This window comes from Macrotis lagotis, chromosome 1 (genome assembly GCF_037893015.1).
Source record: "Macrotis lagotis isolate mMagLag1 chromosome 1, bilby.v1.9.chrom.fasta, whole genome shotgun sequence".
NCBI lineage: Eukaryota > Metazoa > Chordata > Mammalia > Peramelemorphia > Peramelidae > Macrotis > Macrotis lagotis.
Window position 1 is genome coordinate 696,669,969 of NC_133658.1, and position 18,326 is coordinate 696,688,294.

General features: G+C 33.5%; 1 protein-coding gene across 1 annotated transcript in view; it reads right to left on the bottom strand.

Annotated features, from left to right (window-relative positions):
- The window catches only part of B3GALT1 (beta-1,3-galactosyltransferase 1), an 802,587-nt gene that overhangs the window by 487,958 nt on the left and 296,303 nt on the right, over positions 1-18,326 (bottom strand). The window lies entirely within an intron of this gene.

Consider the following 18,326-nt stretch of genomic DNA (forward strand, 5'->3'; position numbering starts at 1 on the left):
CACCTATTTTTTTTTCTGATCTAAAAATCCCTACCAGAGCTCTAAGTACCCCCATCAAGTCTGTAATAATGCTGACCTGAGCCAGTGAAAAACTGCAGTCAGCCAGCATGTTCTGTAAGATGGCTTTCCATCAACACAACATTACAGGCATTCTCCTCTGGAGCTAGCAAAGAAAATAAGCTGGCTTTGGCAGTCGATCATGGACTGCACTAATGCGATGAATCCATTTTTCACGGACTTTACTTGGCAAATATCTTCTCCACAGTCTGCAAGCCCAGAAAGTTTCTTTTATCCTCTTTTTTGTTGGCAGGGGAAGGAGAAATGTAAATGTTACTGAAAAGAAGTTGGATTTGGAGTTATGAGACTGAGTTGAAATTTTCCTTCACACCGTCCATCTCTCAGTTTATGTTTTCTCAACTGTACAATGGGAACAAATGTTAACATTGCCTACCTCACAGTTATATAAATAAAAGTATGAAAATAAGAAGATTGAATTAATGAATTCTAAGGGCTAATTCTATAATTCTAAGATATTTAGATCCTTCAAAAACTTCTCCTTCAGAATGCTGTCAGTTCAATACAAGCCAAAGAATGATGGGAAGTAGATTTATGAGGACCTTTTGTTGTAATCTAACCCTCTTGAGTTGCTTCATTCAGTGGACCTTCGGAATGTGGAAGGTCAAATGAATGAAGGTAGTCAATGCAGTATAATAAGTAAAAATTTGTAAGTTAGAAATCACCTTACCTAGGATTTTTTTTTTACCAGAGTACTCTATCATCCTGAGTTCATGTTTCCAGTTCTACAGAAATTTAGTACTCTAATCCAAACTCAGATTATTTTTAAAAGCTTCTCCATTTTTGAAAAAGTTTTGAACCATGGAGACTTTAAGGAACTTTGTACTTATATCTCATCATTTCTTCCTCAAATCTAGTGTTGATGAAGATGAATTTGCAGAGTGCAATTCTTCTCTAACTTGGTCTGGGAAGAAGCATTGAGTTTTAATGATTTTGAACTAGAAGCATTGAGTTTTAATGATTTTGAACTAAATCATAAGCAAAACAAAACAAACTAATTTGCTGAACATCAGGCTGAAATTAACCTGATTTTTTTTTTTACTAAATTATGAACCAAAAAAAATCCTCGAGGGAAATAGTTTCTACTACAACAATCTTATTTATTTCCTGAAATTAATGAATCAGAATTTCATTAAATTTTTTAAGTTAAACTTTAGGTAGACATCAGAAATATGATTCTAAACTACCACAATAAAGCAAGTATCACACAAAGTGAATCACGTGAATTTCTTTTTTTTAGATTTTTCAAGGCAATGGGGTTAAGTGGCTTGCCCAAGGCCACATGGCTAGGTAATTACTAAGTGTCTGAGGTTGGATTTGAACCCAGGTACTCCTGACTCCAAGGCTGGTGCTCTATTCACTGCTCCACCTAGCCACCCTTCACATGAATTTCTTGAACTCACAGTTCACATAAAAGTTATGTTTCCACTCTACTGTAGTCTATTAAGTATGCAATACTGTCTTAAAAATGTACATAACTTAGCTAAAATACTTTATTACTAAAAATGCTAACCATCTTCTGAGCCTTGAGCAAGTCATAATCTTTTTGCTGGTGGACAATCTTATGCCAATGTTGATTGTTGCCAACTGCTCAGTGTGGTGGTTTTTGAAGACTGAAGTGGTTATGGAAATTGACTTAAAATAAAGCAACAATGAAGTTTGCCACATTTATTGACTCTTACTTTCTTTTGAACACTTAGAGGCAATTGTTGGATTATTAATTAATTGGATTAATTTCAATATTGTGGTGTCTCAGGGAATAGAGAGGCCTGAGGGAAAGGAGAAAGGTGGTGGTGAATGGCAGGTTAGTGGAGCAATCAGAACACAAACAACAATTATTGATAAAGTAAGCTTTTTTATTTGGGTGTGGCATCCAAAAACAATTACAATAGTAATATCTGAAAACAATTACAATAGTAACATCAAAGATCACTGAGCACAAATCATTATAATAGATACCATAATAAAAAAACTTTGAAATATTGTGAGAATAATCAAAATATGGCAGAGACATGATGTGAGCTCAAGTTGTTGGGAAAATGGCGCCAATAGACTTGCCCAATACAGATTTGCCACAAACCTTCAAATTGTAAAAAACATAGTATCTATGAAACACGATAAAGTGAAGCTCAGTAAAACAAGGTAATCTGTATTTCATTCAGTTTGAGTCCCTCTTTTAATAAAGTTCAATTATATTAGAGTCTTAATGGCAGCTTAAATCCATAACTGTCCCTGTGGAAAACATGATGCTAAATGATCCTCCCTCTAGCAAGTCAACCTCAGCTGGGAAGACAGGTGCAGATGCTCCTGGTGACTCAGATACCAGTGAGGGATTTGAAGGCTCTCCTAACAATCAACAGTATGCATATTAGTTATAACTCCAAGCTCATAACAGCTGTGCTGCAATGTTCCATATGAAAACAAATTATAATCATGAAGGGGGCAATATTCCAACATTGAAAGTTTTCAGGTAAATACATTCACCTATCTTTTCACGGAGAAACATACAAATTTTTATTCATCATTAACTATATGAACCAACGGCTTTTATTTTCCTTTTTGAAAAGTGGAATTGACCATTCTTCAAGACAATGAGAAATCCCTCACTAGAACTATGTGAACAGAGATGATATGATCATCTGTTAGGAGAGAATATTCTTGTAGGGATTTGGTCCAGATAACCTCTAAGGTGGCCTCTTCTAACTCTAAAACTCCATGTTTCCAAAAGATCACATCTACTTGTTCCTTAATCAAAACTTTAGAGAATCTGAAAATTTACTAAGTCTAAAGAGACAAAAAAATATTTTTCCCTCTCTTGGTTTCTTGGTTTCACTTCATCAGAGAAAGGGAAAGCAATATAAAAGAAGAAATAAGAAGATAAATGAGATGAAATAAATAGAAAGAACCACATAAAATAATTCCACTTCTAATGAAAACTTTTTTTCAGATCAATTCCAAGAGAGTTTTCCTGAAGATTTCTAGCTTTGCTTTTTTATGGCAATATAGAATCAAATTTGAATAATTTTAAAGAGATGACTATGTAAAATCATTCTTTATAATATATTTAAGAAGAATATGAAGTTGTACATAATACAAAATAAAAAACCATAAACAGATATTGTAGAGGCAATATTCTAGAATGTACTTAGCTAAAAGACTGGTTATGGTTTGAGAATGTTTAATTTAAGCTAGCATAATAGTAGATCATTATTAGTTGGAAGCCTCTCACCTAATACCCTCGAATTGGAACAAGTTCTATTAATAGGGAAAACACAGAAGTTTAAACATGGCACTCAGGAATAAAAGAAGAATGCAGACAGTTATCAGAAACAAAGGATCCTTTTTATGTTTTCATAGGAATCATAATCATGCTTCATTTAGTGCTACACTGGTGAAAATGCTCACTATTGTTTGTCTCTGATCATCCATCTAGGCAAATAGAATATCTAGCAGATTTCCTTCCTTTTTCTATCTATGATTATTTCCCCAAATTCCACATTTTGTCACATTTTATTTTAATCTTGGAGATATTTCCCAAGATGGAATAATTAAAGCAGTTGAACCTTTCTATTTAAAAAATTCCCTATAGGAGTTCTACTGATTTTTTCCCCTTTCTACCTTTTCTGCTTATCTACTAGACACAATTACTTTCACTATTCCTAATCCTGTGGTCATTCTTTGACAGAATTGTGCTCAAATATGTCAAATCATAAGAAAGATTATTAGGGAGAGTATGGTTTATAATACATTTGAAAACGGGACTAAAATGGGTGTATGATTTAGACATAACAGACGACAACAAAAGCAAATTAGAATGATGAATAGTCTACTTCTCAGATCTATGGATAGGGAAGAATTCATAACCAAACAAAAGATTAAAAGCATTACAAAATATAAAATAGTTCTGGTTATAATAAACAAAAAAGCTGTTGTCAAACAAAATCCATGCCCCAAGATTAGAAAGAAAGCAGAAAACTGGGAAGCAATCTATATAGCAAATGTCATTAATAAAGGCCTCATTTCTCAAATATATTTATAAGAACATAAGCCACCCCGCAATTGACAAATGGTCAAAGGATATGAACAAACTGTTTTAAGATGAAGAAATCAAAAGATGAAGAAATCCATAGTCATATAAAAAGTTCTCCAAATCATTTTTGGTTGGAGAAATCAAAAATAAAATAACTCTGAGATACCACCTCACAATTATCAGATTGGCTAATATGATTAAAAAAAGGAACATGATAAATGTTGGAGAGGATGTGAGAAAATGGGTGGAATTGTGAATTAATCCAGCCATTATTGAGAGCATTCTTGGAACTGTGCCCAAAGGGAAACCAAACTGCATATCCTTTGATCTACCAATACCACTATTTGATCTGTACACCAAAGTGATCATTAAAAAGGGGGAAAGGACATACATGTGCAAAAATATTTATAGTGGTCCTTTTCATATTTGTGTCATTATTGGAAATTGAAAGGATTCCCATCGATTGGGGGATGACTGAGCAAGCTTTGGTATAAAAATGTGACAGAATATTATTATGCAATAAGAAATGTTGAACAGGAAGTTTTCAGAAAAACCTGGAAAGACTTGTATGAATTGATACAAAGTGAAATCAGCAGAGTTAGGAAAATAATGTACAGTGTTTAGTGACACATTTTATGATGATCAACTGTGAATGACTCTGCTCTTCTCAGCAACACAATGATTTCAGTCAAATACAAAGGATTCATGAAGGAAAATGCTATCCATATTGAGATAAAGATAATTAATTTATTCTTTTTCATGGTTATTTCCCCCTTTGGATCTGTTTCTTCTTCCAGAACTGAGATTAATATAGATATATGCTATACGTGTAAATAAACTAAATCAAAATGCCTAACATTTTCAGAAGAGAAGAAAGTAGGGAGGGAAGGAAAAATATTGAACTCAAACTCTTGTAAAAATGAATGCAAAAATTTTCACAATATGTAATTGGTGGAAAGATAAAATACTATTTAATTTTTTTAAAAAAGCAAAAGCAGCCTGAAGAAAGCTCATTTTGAGTAAGACCCTTCTATAATCAGTTAGTTACTCAAAAACACTTGCTATGTTCCAGACATTGTGTCAAGTAAGTAAGTTCAGGTTCCACTAGCATCCTACTCTGTTGCCTCAGTGGCAAATACAATTCTTGATTTCTCAAAGATGAGACAATTCAGATTAAAATTCTGGCACATTCCAGAAAATCTTTGAGTATAGGCAATTTATAAACTATCTTTTGAATCATAAAGTGATTGGCATCTGAAATGTAGGGGGCTACACACAATAGACTAAGTTATAGATAATTTCTGGAGCAAAAAGCTTGGATTACCTGTAGTCCCTATCCATTCTATCTCATAAGAGTATTTTAAAGAATCACATTTTATTCTTATCTTATAGAGGCTCTCCTCAGTGTGACAGCTCTTCAGCCCATTTAATATTTCATGGGTACCAGTGTAGCAATAAACATGCCTAAGTCTTTGCTATTCCCACTTTGTCCCTTCATGACTAGTCTACCTCTTTTTCCATTGATTCAACTTTTTAGGTCAATTCTTTCACACAAGCAGATTGGATCTATGATATCATTGATAAAGGGTGCTCCTATATAAGGAATCTCCATTTAACAATGAAGACTGGCACTTTTTCTGCAAATTAATATAGTACTTTGAACATTTTAGATGCTTAATAAATGACTGTTAATTTATTTTTAATTTTTGTCTTAAGGAGTCACTTAGATCATTTGCAGAAGAAGTGGCCATCCCAAAGATCAGAGGAAGATTTTACACCCAGTTCTTATTGATTTCAGGACCATTATCTTGTATCCATTACATAATGCTAAATACAGCAATTATTGCTCAAACACTGTAGGATGCCTATATGTATGATGTATCTTTTGAAGGGATCACTTATAATTTTGGCTTCTCAGAAATTAGGATGTTCCATGATTCATAGACATATAACATAGAAAATTGGAATTAAAAAAAAGATGTAAACCAAGGAAAATTTTTAGATTGCTGAAAGTTCTACACAAATTCCCAACTTCAATTCAGCTTATTATATGTGTATTATTCATCCACTTGTATCAAATGGTTGTCATAATATGAATTTTTTGTCTATTTGCATTTTTTCCTATATGGATTGTTGGGCTGATTTCTATTCAGGGGCTGTGAATCTCACTAAGACAGTCCAATAAAATTATGGGATTTAATGTTGTCAGCACTATACTATCTACAAATAGGAGCATTTGGCAGATGTGTTCTACAGTTAAGTACATAAGTGTTACAAAATAAAGTGAGGGGGTAGATGACTACTAATAGAAGAAATCGTGAAATATTTCTTAGAGGAATTAACATTTGACATGACTTTTGAAGAATGGGTAGGAATTCAGCAAATTTGAGAGTTGGAGGTAACTTGGTCATCCAGTACAATCCCTATTTATTTTCTTGATCAAAAACGTTTAGTGGCTCCTACTGCCTTTAGGATAAAATTTAAAAACCTCAGCCTGTCACTGAAGACCCACCACAATCTAGCTCCCAACTAGCTGCCCTACTTTGCCTTACTTCATTACTGCCCCAATGCATTTTATTCCATCACTAGTCTGTTAAAAAAAATCCCAACTCAACCTGGCATTTCCTGTTTTCAGGTGTTAATGTTGTCTAGACTCTATGGTCGGAATATATTCCCTCCTCTTTTAAAAATTGTTCTCTTCTTCCTTCAAGGTTTAGCTCTAGTGATCACTTTCATGTGACATTTCCAGTTCTCTTCAAATCTTCCCTATTTTTTAGAACATTCCTTTGCTCCATGATCATTTGAATAGTCTTCTCTCTCTCTCTCTCTCTCTCTCTCTAAATATATATATATATATATATGTATATATGTATATATATATGTATATGCATCTCTTTTTCTATTTTATCTTGGGGTGCACAATAAGCTCCTTGAGGACAAGGACTTTGTTTCAAATTTGATTTCCCCCTGCCTAGAACAGTAACAGTAGATGTAATAGGTAGTTAATAAAAACTTATTATTGTAATGCTGGTAGTAATGTGAAGATACAAAACCAAACCAAAACAAAAGAAAACTTTATCTTCTTCCTTTTCTATTCCCTTGTAAGATTTATGAAACTTTTCCAGGACTAGTTAGAGAAATTTTGATTGTCCTCATTTTATAGGAGGAAACACTTGGATCTCTGGGACTATTTCATTTTTGTCTTTGTCTTAGCAGATTCTCCTGTACATATCATGTTCTCAATAAGTTTTCAATTACAGATGATACTTGGAGAGGTTATGACTTGCCCAGCATTATTTCAGTTAAATACCAAAGGTAGGATTTAAACTCTAATCTTATGACTCCAAGATGATTCAGAATTAGAAGACATGTTCTCTGACTCTAGAAGTAACTCCAGAGACATTTTATAAGTCAAGAAATAAACACTGTTGGGAAGGTCAAACCTTGCAGCCAATAGCTCTGTGGAGGCTTAACGTGAGTGGCAGCCACTTGTTTCATCTTGGTCAGATTTTCTTTATATTTGGCTCACTGGGTCAGCTTCCAAGTCAGCTCTGTGACTCACTATCATGCCTTTGAGAGTTTCTAGATAGAATCTCAAGTTTGTTCTGTACTACCACCTTCTGAGAAGCTTTTGTCTGAAAAGAACACCTCTGAATAGTCATGGGCCCAGCTCAATGGGTGAGTGGCTATATTTACTTGGTATTAAAGGAAATCACTTTCCAACAGAAGATATGAATGTATGTGCATGTATATGTGGGTACACAAATACACAAAAGGAGGACAAAGTGGTGAATGAAATGCTTGAAAAATATTTATAAAATTATGTAATAATGAAAAAATGCTCTGAATAAGAACATCACAAAGCTATTTCTGCTTAGTTTTATTTGCAAATTACCATATATAACTATAAAATAAATCTAATCAAGTAATTGTGAATCATGGTCATTTCTAGTCCTCATTGTCTCAAGAAGAGGTAGTTTTTTCATTGGGAAATATTGAATTTGGAGTCAGAGAATCTAAATAAAATTCTGCTAATTATTTGAGTAATTTTCAGAAAATCTCTTAGCTACTCTGAGAATCACTTGCTTTATCTATGATATGAAAGTTTCATAAGTGCTGGGTATATAAAGTCAAAGAACAGTCTCTTGTGTCAGGGATCTTGCATTTTAATTGGGGAGATGGATAAATAATGTGGTATATCCAAGATACCTACAGAGTAGATGAGAGGTAGTCTCAGAGGGTAAGGCACATCACTTCCAGGGACAGGGAGAAACCTCCTGGAGAAAATCAAATTTAAATGAAAGAAACCAGAGAAAATGAGGGACAGAGTGAGGAGGGAGAGCATTCCAGATAGGAGACAGCATTTTTGTGTGTGAAAAACACCAAGTAGTCCAATATAGCTCTTGTAGTGTGTGTGAAAAGAAGTAAAGTATACAGAGTCCGGAAAAATCAGAAGAGATCAAGTTTTTAAAGTCTCTTTGAATGCCAAATAAAGGAAATTATATCTGATCTTAGAAGTAATAGGGAACCTCGGGACTTAATAGATAGAGGGGGGTGACATACTTAGACTTGTGCTTTAGGAAAAAGTACTCTATAACTGAGTGGAGAATGAATTGGAGTGAGGAGAGACTTGAGGAAGAAAGACAAATTAGAAGTTACTGCAAGGCCTGTAGTAGTGTAGAGGTTATGGGGGTGTAGAGAAGGAGGCTTGTAGGAGAGATGTTGGAAAGATAGAAGTGACAAGATCTGGCAACAGCTTGTATATATAAAATGGGCTTCAGTGAGTAATCACATCAGTATGGATGACTGAGAGGATCCGGAAATTTTTGAAAGCACTTGAGGGGTTTTGTATAAAGATAATGAGTTCTGTTTTGGACATTTTGATTTTGGGGTATTTACTGGCAATCAAATTTGAGATGTCCAGAAAGCAGTTATGATATGAACCTATGATAATTAAATCTATGGAAACTGATAATGTTCAAGCTTAAGATATGGTAAAGTGTAAACAGTGATAGGGAAGAGGGGGTAAGGGATTCAAGAATTGAAGAAAGTTTAGAGTTGAATTCGTTCACCATGAAACAAAAATATAAGGAAAGGAGAGGAGTGGAATCAAGAATGATGACCTGGAGAGCTAAGGAGTGAAGGGAATAGAAATCTTGGGGAGGACAAAAAAATAGATGCTATTGGAATAGATCCAACTCTAAGGTCCAAACTCTAAAACTATAAATCTTGGTAAATCTCTTGTCAGAAATTATGTCAACTAAGAAACATCTCTCTAAATGAATAACTTTTTTTTTCAAAAGTAGATAAGATTTAAAATTAGAGGTCATGGTTTTCAATTATTGCTTAGGAACTTATTATTTATGTATTCCATGGTAAATTACTTAATCTCTCTGGACCTCTGTTTCCTCATTTTTTCAAATGAAATGATAGATGACTTCAGCAATATCTTCTGACCTTAGGTCTATGATCATTATTTGGAGTAGGCACTAGGTCTATCAGGAGTTAGGATTATAGTAGTGAAGAAGGTGAAGGACTAGATATAAGATTTAGTCAGATTGGTTATAATTACCACTAATTAAAATGGTATAATCAAACACTTTATCTAGGAGTTCTAGTCTTTAGGTCATCAAATTGACAAGATGATAGGGCAAGGAAAGAATCAATAAAAATTAATACATGAGGAACTCAGCCATTGTTTCTCAGAGAAATTCTGAAGACTTAACCCTACCTCCCTCCAAAACCTCCCCAGAAAAGATTGGAGTCAGGATATGTTTTGGCAGCTTGAGTTCCCTTAAGGAAGATAGACAATATCTAATCTGGGTGTGAAAGAGTTGGTCCTGGAGATAAAAGGTCTGGACTTGTTGAGCATGATCTGTTTTCCTCAGCCCTGGAATTCTCAGTCTATTTGACTAAGTAATGCTCCTGGACAGAATTAGAAATTCAGGGATCAGGGATTCTAACTAGCTTTAAGACTCCTATTCCTTGATGGTTAATGTCCCAGAAAAATAAATTTACCTAATGGAATTCTGGTGTTCTGAATTACTTAACCTCACACTCAAAAGCATCTTTCTGTCACGATGATTTTCCATATGATTAAGTTCTATACAAACAAAAAGAAGTAAAATAATTAGTGTCCCTTTTGTAAAGAAATCTTAAATGGCATTTTAAAAGCTGTGCTCTGTATCACTTATTGTTGCCCATTCAGCTCTTCACATTTTAATTCTAAGATCAGGAAAGGTAAGGTTTGGAAATTAACTCATTTTACTAGCATAGGATATCAATGGTAGATGAATTTTTATTCAATCCATTTTAAAGCAATAATTTAAGAGGAAATATTCCTGCTAAATGGCATGGCATAGGCAGATGGAGATATTTGTTGCTCTATTACTTTCCCAAAGCTCACTGCATTGGGGAAAATACCAGCTATTTAGTAGAAGGTAGGTTTAGTTGTTGAAGAAAACAAAATTTGTCCCCTAGAGAAATTTTTCATTTAAAAAGTGCTTTCTGAAAACAATTTTAAAAAAGTTGAATTTCTATTAGTTCAGTTTCTGACTTAGGAATGTAGCACAGTGGATCCCTGGTGGTGGAAAAAGGAATCCTGGATATATACCCATCTCTCTATATATGTTCCCATGATTAAATGACTCCCAGGTCCAGTCAGGATTTTGCAGTATGTGCAAATGAAAAATGAAATGATACCAAAGATTTGTGACATTAGAAAGTTCCATTCAACACTCAATGAGCACTAGAATTGTTGTTGTTAAAGATACTTAAACCAAGAGAGATCAGAGAGAAAGACTGAGTAGTATCATTTTTATTTCTGTTATACATGGTCTTACTTTAGATGTATTACTTAGATGTATTAATCCATTCAAAAGGGTTTTTTTTAAAAAGGATTCTGATATAAATGACAGTACTTGACCAACAATATGCAGTCTATATACAACATCAGAGCCATACCCAGTTTGAACCCTGAGTCCAGTATTCTTTCTACTACATCATGCTAAATTCAAAAATATTCTGTTTTGTTTAGAAAGAATTATTTAAGTCAGAACAGTGAAATATGGATCAGGTTTTTATTACCCATTCTAATGGAAGTAAAAATGATGCAGATAAATGATAATCATATAACTAGTAAGTGACATGCCAGATTTTAGTCATTACTTTTGCCTCCATCCCCATTTTTTGACTAGAACTGCTTATGAGTAGAAAATCAAATGCTTTCTGCTTCTTTCTATTCCCATAAAATAATAAAAACAATAGGCAGAGAAATGGACAAAGAAGGAATAGCAGGAGGGGAAGGGGAACAGTCAGAATCTGAATAATCGATCTTTACAAATCATTTGAAGTAGTGTTAATAATATGTTACTTGTGTTACAGCAGCTGTTATTATGTTCCCCCACTTAGAAGAAAGCAATGCTATAAAAGAAATACAATGCTGCAAGGGAACCTAGAGATTATCATTGAGGAATGGAGAACCTGAGACCCCACAATGTTAAATGGTTTGTTAAAGTTATTTAGTTACTTAGTGGTTCTTCATTGTAAAGAATCCCTCACATTCTAGTTTTCCCTTCACTTCTCAATTCAGTTCATTTCAACAAGTGTTAATCACATAATAAATACTTATTGAACACCTACCAATTTAAAGGTCCTATGCAAAGCCAACCCCTATCCTTCAGGAGATAATAGTCTAATGGAAGAGACAATGTGCAAACAAATACGTACAATCAAGCTACACAGAGGAGAAATAGGAAATCTTTAACATAAGTAAGACTCTAGAAATAAAAGTATTTGGACAAAAGATTGCTAAGTGTCTACTATGTGTTAGGTACTGTGCCTTTGTTTGTTTGTTTGCCTTTTCGTTCCTCACTCAGCCAAAGCTCATATTGACATTCAATTAAGGGAGTTGGGGTTATTTGTTAAACTTTATAAATAGATGGGAAAAAAAAGTTAAAGACAGAGTTAGTCTCTCCCCAGCTTCAAAAAATACTTTTTGAAGAGATTTTTCTTTTTATTTATTTGTATATATATATATATATATTTTTTTTTTTAAATGATTGAAGACATATGGTATGCAGCTGTCTCTTGACCTCTAAGTTATTTTTATCATGAAAAATGATTTGCTTTAGTGGAATTCTCTATTGTATGAACTCTATTTTAATACTGTTGCTTAATTTTAATACTAAAGTTATAATAATATATCGATAAAATGTATAAAGGATAACGAAGAAAACTTTCAAGGGTAATGAACAAATCCAAATTTGTTAATCCTTTTTAAAATTCAGACACGTTTTGGTTTTTTTGCTGTTTTATTGGTATTTTAGTCTATTCCATTTAGAAAATGCAGAATTTACTCAGTTGACAATTGAATGAAATGTATCTAAAAGGAAGTGAAATCTTTAAAATGGTGAATAGATTTCCTTTTAATTTAATGCTTATAGAAAATAGCATGCTATTAGTTACAAAGTTACATTGATAAATGGAGCTAATACCTTCTCTGCAGTGGCCATCACAGCAGAATCAGTAATGTCCTCTATTATTTTTTGTTAGACACGCTCTTGTGGTGACATTATAGTTTCCATAAAATGGTCTAGTAACTTACAAAAGAGATTAAACCAAAGCAATATGTTATAGTTTTTTTTCTAAAAAATGTTTCCTTGGACCTTACTTTCATATTATTATTAAATCTTATTACATTTTCTCTTTCTCTTCCATCTTGTCATCCATGTCTCAATTTTGTAACTTAATTCTTCTTTGTATTGCCTTATGGACTCCTATTCCGATTCTTAGTATTGAGAGGTAGGTTCACAGTCTTAGCATACATCTTCTGTGAGTGATATAAACGTGATATGCAGGGGGCAGTTCTCTTTTCCCAAAGTGACCTATGAGGTTCCTGCATCCCATACTTCAATTCTTCTTTGCTCAGGAGACCCTATTGCAAGTACCTTCCAGAGACAAAAGAGAAAATTCAGCCTAATATTCAATGTGTGTCCTTTAATGGAAGGGAAGGGGAGTTTAATTCCTTTAAAATAAAAAAAAAAGATTTAGCCATATCTTTATTTATTTTTTCTCCTTACTTAATATAACTCATTGGAATTTTTTAGTAGTTCTTGCAACTTTAAAAATTAATGAAAATATGCAAATGTTTAGAAAGTATTTGGCCAATCCACACCTTTTGTTCTTTGTTGTCAGAATTATGTGATATTAACTAGAGAAATACATGCTGAAAATTCTAGAAAAAAAGGCAGCTCCACTTTTTCTTTTACTCTAGATTTTGAGCTCACATTGATCTCATTTCTGGTGCTCCTGCTATGCAATTTAATGTGAAGGATGGCTTACAAGTGATGTTAACAAAACTGATCACCTTCATTGTCAAGTTTTAAGGAAGTTAACAGCACAGTGAAAGCCATAGAAGAAATTTTCAATAGAAAGCATTCATCAGATGTCTATAGAAGCAGGAATAACTTTAAAAAAATATTAAATCATAGAATCAGTGGGTCAGAGAATTGGAGTTGAAAATTTACTTAGAGCAATATAACAATTTCATTTTTACAAAAACTGAGATTCAGGGATGTCGCAAAAATCTTTGCCATTTTAAGGTCCAGAAGTCAAGTGGTAGGAAACAACTATAGTGGGAATCTGACTTGAATCTTACAGGATATTTTGCTAACAGAACATTATTAGCTATGAGTTAACAGAATTGTAAAGGGCCTTCTGTACATCATATGGCAGGTAATGCAAGATTTTTTTTTCTCAATACCAGGATAGAAAAGTCATAAATGATAAAATATTCAAGATGTTAACAAGAGAGTTGGGCAATTGGGTAGACATGAATTCTTAAAGAAAATGTAACAAACTTGGGGCCTTTTTAATACTTATTTGTTCATCAAGTATTTGTTATATGCTTAATATGTACAACTTTTTTTAGGAGCTAAAGATATAAACACAAAAGTAAAATGCTCCCTACACTTAAAGAACCTGCATTCCATTGGAGGGAAAAATCAGAGGGGATTTGTCAAAAATGAGAGAGCATTTTGAAATAGTTACATGTCCTTTTCTCCTAAAGAAGAAAAAAATAAATAAAAATCATTCAAATATAAAAGTACTTGTAAGATCAGAACTCTATTTTGTATTTACCTTTACGGTCTTTATTTAATAAAAAATGTGACTCTATTCCATTGTGCTGACTCCTATTTCTTATCATAAACATTCTACAAGCCCTACACATCTACACATCCCAATCAAAATTGGTTAGGTTAGGAATCAGAGGGAAGATACTGTAATATATAATAATGAGTTGTTCCCTAAATAAGGTTAAGAATGGAATTAATAAGGTCTGTGAATCTAGGCAGAATGATTTTACATGCCTAATGCTACCATGAATTATACTCACATTAATCTGGATATCTTTAGAGGCAGTGTAAATTAGCTGCTTTGGGTCATAGTTTTGAAGAGGACTATATTTGTGCCATGTTCATTAAGTTGCTAACTTTTCAAAAATGTTCAGCACTGAGCTATGCCTGATATAACTCAAGAAAAGCTGTCTTAAGAAGTTGACTTGAATTCTCAGTTATTTTATTACAGTAGAGCTGGTTATAAGGAAATAATGCTGTTCTTTCTTATCCATTTTCCACTGCAAAGGTTTTTAAGTAGGTTTGCAGAATAGATTTAGTCTGTTATTTATCTTCTCTGCTATTTATGTTATCATATGTACTGATTTGTCCACCATAGATCTCCCATTGGTATAAAAAATAATATCTCAGAATAGCAACTTGTCATTTAATATTAAGTATGTCTTACAGATGACACTAATGAAATTGCGCTCATCTTTGCAGCAATCTTCAAGGAAGTCAGGAGAATAATGAGAGTGATGGAAAATGGGAATGCCCCTGAGCCCCAAAACATAATTTTCAAAGAGGATGGAGTAGGATTAATGATTTCTGGCTTTCAGTGCAGCCAGTATAGCCTCAGAAAAGCTGGCAGATTATAAATTAGTATAAAGTATTTTTTATCAAATAGATAAACAAAATAAAAGCCTACTGCAGACTTCTATGTACCTTAAAAACTTAAAGCTGCTACAGACTAAAATATGATGTTGGAAAATGGCAATCTTTTTATGACTGAAGTGCTATTCTGTGCTATACAATTCTGTTGATCTGGATAAGTTTGGAAAACTTGTACAGTGGGATAATGTGAGATACCAAAAGAACATAGGCAGAGGAAACACGTTAGCTGAGTACCCAAGAAGTGACATTAGTTTTGAACAGTAAAGTTACAAAAAAGAGTGGACAGATCAGTTTATATTTTATCAATTGATTTGGAATGGTATAGTCTTCTACAAGCATTAGAACTGAGAAATAATGAATAAGATCAGTCAGCGCAGGGAACTTATCAGTCAAATAGATAGTTTGGGGGTTATTATGATGAAATAATGAGAACAAACTCTTTTTAATAGGAGGTTCTGTTGTGATACCTTAGATAGTTATATACAACTGATGAATAAAAACTTAAGTGGTTCCTAATAATGTTAATGTGGAAACTTCAACCATTAAATAAAAGCTCTAAAAGGGAACTTCATAGGTTCATTTCATTAAACCTTTTATTTTACAGCTGAGGAATACTGAGATCCAGGGAGACTGTCTCACCAAAAGATACCTAAAGGGCACAAAGATTTGAACCTAAGTCCTCTAAGGATTCAAGAGAAAGTCAGTGTTCTTTTGACTGTACCATACTATCAATTAGGAATTCTTTCAGGTTTGTTTATAAATTGCTAACTGGTTAAAGATGAACACCAATATTGAGTTTTTCATAATAGTGGCAGGTAGAGAGTTGACAAAAATGTCCTTTCTGTGTACTGAGAAATAGAACTGTCTCCACTGAAGTCTTTGTAGTCAGGTTGGTCTTTGTGTGTTGGTTTGTTACTGAAGTCACTAAAGAAAGAGTTTTCAGACTCTTTCAGCAGTTGACTAACCTTGAAAAGGACCAGGAAGTAATAGGACAAATTTCACATGCTGATGTTAGCATCCAAGATGAATAATGAGGAAAAATGTCAAATCTTACCATGTAATCATATATTCAGTGAGTTGGATTTCCTTTGTAAGAAGAAAATATTAAATGTGGATGTCAGTGAGGAGTTCCATATAATTCTGTATTTTGGTTTTGAAGGTTAGTATGAATATTCTCTTATGATTGTCTAACTAGCCTTGCTTATTATGAAACCTCTATATTTTTAATATCCTCCTTTGAATTCTTCAGGTAACCAGGCTGCTCTCAAGTCAGAATTTTGACTCAATTTTTCTGCTTTCTCTATACCATTTTAAAACCCAGAGACTGTATTCTCCTCATACCCCTGACTACCAAACAGCAACCAACAGGCAACAGAAAGTGAACCATTTTCCTTTCAATTTTCTTATTGGTTATTTTCTACTTTTTATCTTGTTGCAACCCCCATCTCCCTCCCAATGACATTTTGTAAACAGAATAAATGATGTAAAAAAGCATTCTGAAAGCTTTGATTACAGCTTTATGCTATGTACATGGTAGGCACTTAATAAATGTTTATTAATTGATTGATTCCCTTAAGATTTATGCATTGCTTTGCCTGTGCTGATATGTTGCTTTATTCATGACACTATATTGCTTCTAATGTATTTAATATTTATTATTATGCCCATAATTTATTTTATTACTTACATTGTACAAACAAGCTTAGACTCCATATATGTAGTGAAGAACAGTATATTCATAAAGTCATTTTGTCAAGGTGTCATTTTATGGATGAGGCAACAAATGACCTAGAGAATTTTAATTATTTGCCTAGGAAGTCAGTGGTTAGAGGCTATATTTGAATCCAGGTCCTCTAACTTTAGAGCCAGTACTTCTTTTCTTTTGGGGGGGGGGGTAATGTTTTTTGCAAGGCAAATGAGGTTAAGTGGCTTACCTAAGGCCATACAGCTAGGTAATTATTAAGTGTCTGAGATCACATTTGAACTCAGGTACTCCTGACTCCAGGGCCAGTGCTCTATCCACTGCCACCTAGCCGCCCCCCAGTACTTCTTTTCACTGTGGCACATTGTCTCCCTAAATACTTTTGACTGAATTTCATAATTCTATTGAAAATGTAACCCTTTTGCTTATTTCATTCAATTCTGTTCAATAATATCAACTGCAATTAAGAAGATCATTTATTAGTCACCCATCCTTTCAAATGAAAGGTAACTTGCTTCCCATTTCAAGGAGAAAGGCAAAAATGAGCCAGTGGAATGGACAAAAGAAGAGGTTCACCAATTTGGGAAGTGCTACAGCTTTATGATCTGTAAGGACTAAATAAGGTGCTGTTGAGACAGTGTGACTGGGCCAAATTCAATTCAATAAGCATTTATCAAGGGTCGTTTTAATCTAGTCAAGGATAGATTTAAATTCTTAAAAATGCCCCAAATTCTAATTTAAGAGATAACTTATATAAATCCTCATATCTATGCCCAATGTGGGGGCACAATCTCAGCTGACATAGATTTCAAGAACAACACACTTTTAATATGTGTTAATTAATTACCAGGGTATGTTCAGAAATAAAATCCCCATAGACTCTTTCAGCAAGAAAAGCCAAGAAGGAAGGTTTTCCTCACCTTGTTTATCCAATATTCAGCTTATCTATTTTTAGCAGATTTTTTACTTCATTTTTTTCCCCACTGGACAGGATCAAGGAGTTGGAAACTACATTATAATGAATTTCTCCAATCAATGCACTCCCACTCCTACCTCTCTAAAGGATATTAATGAACTAGGCTGACAAAAGTCACAGAGCCTGTTTTCTTGGTAGAGTGATGACTGTAGAAAGTTACAATCTTCTAAGCAGAGTCCCTTACAAACAACTTTCTGAAACTACATGCAAATCATCAAACTGAATGAGGACAAAAATATAAATATACACACATATATATGTATATATGTACATATATATGTACTTCCCATTTCCTATTTCTTGTGATTTCAAAATTGTGTGTACTGTAGTGAATTCTTAAAACTGTACCTACCAAATCCCCCAAAATGAAAGTCTTTTAAGAATTGACTAATTATTTTTTTATTCCAAATTCATGCAACAATTTGGGGTCTTCATTATTGGCCTCAGCATAATAGATTAGAATAGGATGAAATCTTTGAGATCATCTGGTCAATTCATTTTAAGGAATTTGAGACCAGTATAGTCAAATGACTT